This window comes from Manis pentadactyla, chromosome 6 (assembly GCF_030020395.1).
Source record: "Manis pentadactyla isolate mManPen7 chromosome 6, mManPen7.hap1, whole genome shotgun sequence".
Lineage (NCBI taxonomy): Eukaryota > Metazoa > Chordata > Mammalia > Pholidota > Manidae > Manis > Manis pentadactyla.
The window spans coordinates 93,464,051-93,468,332 of NC_080024.1; positions in this window are offsets into that span (position 1 = coordinate 93,464,051).

The following is a 4,282-nucleotide window of genomic DNA, read 5'->3' on the forward strand; positions in this document are numbered from 1 at the left end:
GTTCATTCACTTAACAAAATGGGACTCAAATCATTAGAATAAAGTTAGTGAAAAGCTGAAATTTAGGATGGAGTGTTACAAATTCATGTTTACTATTAAACTCTGGAGCACATGTACTGGATGCAGGAAGCCAGTATTAAAAATTCAGAGAAATGCAGCAGCCCAGTTTCAAAAAGACAGATGCACCCCTATGTTTATTGCAGCACTATTTACAATAGCCAAGAAATGGAAGCAACCTAAGCATCCATCAGTAGATGAATGGATAAAGAAGATGTAGTACATATACACAATGGAATATTATTCAGCCATAAGAAGAAAACAAATCCTACCATTTGCAACAACATGGATGGAGCTAGAGGGTATTATGCTCAGTGAAATAAGCCAGGTGGAAAGAGACAAGTACCAAATTATTTCACTCATATGTAGAGTATGAGAACAAAGGAAAACTGAAGGAACAAAACAGCAGCAGAATCACAGAACCCAAGAATGGACTAACAGTTACCAAAGGGAAAGAGACGGGGGAGAATGGGTGGGAAGGGAGGAATAAGGGCGGGGAAAAACAAAGGGGTATTACAATTAGCTCACATAATGTGGGAGGGGTCCCAAGGGGAAGTCAGTTTAGTACAGAGAAGTCAAGTAGTGATTCTATATCAGCTTAATAGGCTGATGGTCAGTGACTGTAATGGGGTATGTGGTGGGGCTACTTGATGACCTGGGGAGTCTAGTAACCATAATGTTGCTCATATAATTGTAGATTGGTTATTGTGAATTGTGCTGTGATAAACATAGGGGTGCACATATCTTTTTTATACTGGTCTGCTGCATTCTTTTATTTATTTATTTATTTATTCATTCATTCATTCATTCATTCACTCATTCATTATCTATCTATCGACCTATCTGTCTATCTATCTTTCTGTCATTAATATATAATTAGATGAGTAACATTATGTTTGCTAGACTCCCCCCATCATGAAGATGCCTCCAGGTACCCCATTGCAGTCACTGTCCATGAGCATAGTAAGATACTGTAGAATCCCTACTTGTCTTCTCTGTGTTGTATAGCCCTCCCTGTGATCCCCACTCCCACATTATACGTGCTAACAGTAATGCACGCTTTCTTTCCCTTTCCCCTTATCTCTCCATTACCAGCTATCCACCCCAGTCCCTTTCCCTTTGGTAACTGTTAGTCCATTCTTGGGTTATGTGAATCTGGTGCTATTTTGCTTATTCAATCTGTGTTCTGCGTGCATGCCCATTGGCTGCCTCCCTTCGATTGATGGCGCTGACTGCCATTTATTGCGCAGAGTCACTCGCAGGCCCGCCCCAGACAGGCGTCCCCCGCGGCCAATGAGTGAGCGCCGACGCAGAGCAGCCCGTCTTTGGGGGCGCCCACAGAACACGTGTTTCAGGCGGCTGCGCAGTAGCTGCAGGCTTTCCCGCCTCCGTGTTCAGTACTCATTAGCTTCGCGAGCACCGCCAGGAGAGGGGTTTCTAATGGCTCCCTCCGTTCTTCTGTCCTCCGGCCCTGTCCGCAGGGGCGACCTGGCACCCTCAGACAGCCGACTCCTTCGCACCGCGTGCCCGGCGGAGACCAGATGTTGGACCCGCGCTGTCCTCGGCTGTGTCTTCCTCCCGGCACGAATGTGCTGGCATCACTGACCTCGCTCACCAGCCTCGGATCACCTCTTCGCACTTGCTGGGCCCCCGGCGCCGCCCTCGCCCCTTCTCTTCTCTCCAGTGGCGGGCGAAAGGCGGCGATCGACCAGGACTTGAAGCCGCTGCCCCGGTCGGACGTGAGCCATTACAGCTCTGCCACCTCCAGCCTAGCGCCATGGGGCGGCGCGACCAGGAACCCTGATGCCGCCGTGGGCCTGCCTTCTGCCTCGGTGGCCAGTGAGGGGCAGCCGCGCAAGAGCAGCTCGTCCGGCCACAGCGCGTGGTGCAACCTGTCCCATGCCGACCGCATCACCGAGTCCATCAAGATTGAGAGCTCGGCCGAGAAGCGGCTCACGCTGCCGCAGATCTACGGTGGGTGGTCAAGAGCAGGCCCTAGTTGAAGGATGAAGGCGAAGCGACGGCTCTGTGGGCTGGAAGGTACGTGACCTCGGTGGGCTGCTGGACCCGGATGGGGCGCGGGGACCCCTGTCTCCACCTGAGGTCGCGGTGGAGCCGGTGAGGGCCGTCCATGCAAGTTGCTTGGCGGATACTGCATCGCCCGTGTGACCGGGGAGCGACCGACACTGGTGGTGGACCTGCCGGGCCCAGCCGGGGGTCGGGAGATGGCGCACTCCACCAGAGGGTCTGTCCGGGGAGGGAGGGAGGTGGAGCAAGTGCGCTGAGAAGGCTGTCCGCGCCGCCGCCGATGTCTGCCAGGCAGGGGAGAGGGGCTCGTTGGACCGCTGCTCCTCTGTCTGGGACCGGGCGGTGAAGGCGGCTGCTCTCTGTCTGACCTGGTGCCGCGCCGCCGACCTGCTACCGCCGCCTGGGCCGGGGCCACAGGTGGAGGGCACAGGTGAGGCCACGCAGATGTGGAGGCCCGTGGGCGGTTTGCCTTGTGTGGATTTTCTAGGCGGGGGCCTCGAGGGCGAGGGCCGGGGGAGCTGAAGTTCAAGTGGTACCCGCAGTGGGGCGGCGGGGTAGAGGCTGCTCGGAAGGCAGAGCCTTTAGAATTGAAAATTTTTTCATGAGGTACCTCTGGTATTTTCTATTTGTGAATGAAGTTTCTTTACTTTGGTTTGGGAATTGACAGTGCATTTTCTTGTATTTAAAAATTACTGTCTTTCAGTCATTGAGGTTTGTGGTCTACAGCTGAGTAGTTTGCAATTAGCGGCAGAGATTCTGAGACAGGGACCATGGGTATAGTCAGAGTAGCGTGGGGGCCTCTGAAAAAGACCCCTACCAAAACTCCGTATTAAACAGTTGAGCGCAGTCAGAGTCACATTAATTCTCTAAAGTAAAATGTCAGACTAGTAGGAGTATAAGCATTGTTCAGTGAAGATGAGTTAAAACTAAAAAGCCAGGAGAAACTTGGCCTGGAATGTGTGAACATCCCCCAGATAAGAAAATAGCTCAGCATGGCCCATGTCTTCATTGTGTCAATTAAATGAGGCTATTGTAAACTTAACTTTAGCCTGCTAAAAGGCCCAGTTTAACTTTAGCTTTGCCTGGATGCTGCTTTTCCTCCTCGAGCCCCTAATGACGTAATATATAACCTGGGCAATTAATACGGCAAGTAAGCCCAGCCACAGACTACATAGTAAAAGGCACGAAGGATCCCATCTTAAAGATGAGATTGCATTTTAGCACTCAGGAAGTTGAGAAGTAAGATTCTTTTTATTATTATTATTAAGGTATTACTGATATACCCCCATTTGAGGGTTTCACATGAAAAACCAATGTGGTTACTACATTCACCCATATTATCGAGTTGCCCCCCCATACCCTATTGCAGTCACTGTCCATCAGTGTAGTAATTTGCCACAGATTCACTTTTTGCCAAGAAGTAAGATATTTTCTTTCATTTATTTATTTATTTTAGTAAGGTATTATTGATATATATTCTCATAAAGGTTTCACATGAAAAAACCATGTGGTTACTACGTTCACCCCTTTATCGTGTTCTGCCCATGCCCCATTGTGGTCACTGCCCATCAGTGGAGTAAGATGCCACAGAGTCAACTGTTTGCCTTCTCTGTGCTGCACTGTCTTCCATTTGATCTCCCCACACACCATATGTGCCAATCATAATACCCCTGAATCCCCTTCTCCCTTCCTCCCCTACCCCTCCTCTTTGGTAACTGCTAGTCCCTTCTTGGAGTCTGTGAGTCTGTTGCTGTTTTGTTCCTTCAGTTTTGCTTCCTTGTTACCTTCCACAAATGAGGGAAATCATTTGGTACTTGTCTTTCTCAGCCTGCCTTATTTCACCAAGCATATCCTGAAGCTCCATCCATGTGGTTGCAAATGGTAGGATTTGTTTTCTTCTTTTGGCCGAGTAGTATTCCATTGTGTATATGTACCACATCTTCTTTATCCATTCATCTAGTGATGGACACTTAGGTTGCTTCCATATCTTAGCTATCTTAAGTAGTGCTGCAATAACCATAGGGGTGCATATGTGTTTTTGAATCTGAGAAATTATAGTCTTTGTGTAAATTCCTAGGAGTGGAATTCCCAGGTCAAATGGTATTTCTAGTTTTAGTTTTCTGAGAAACCTCCATATTTCTTTCCACAATGGTTGAATTAGCTGACATTCCCACCAGCAGTGTAGGAGGGTTCCACT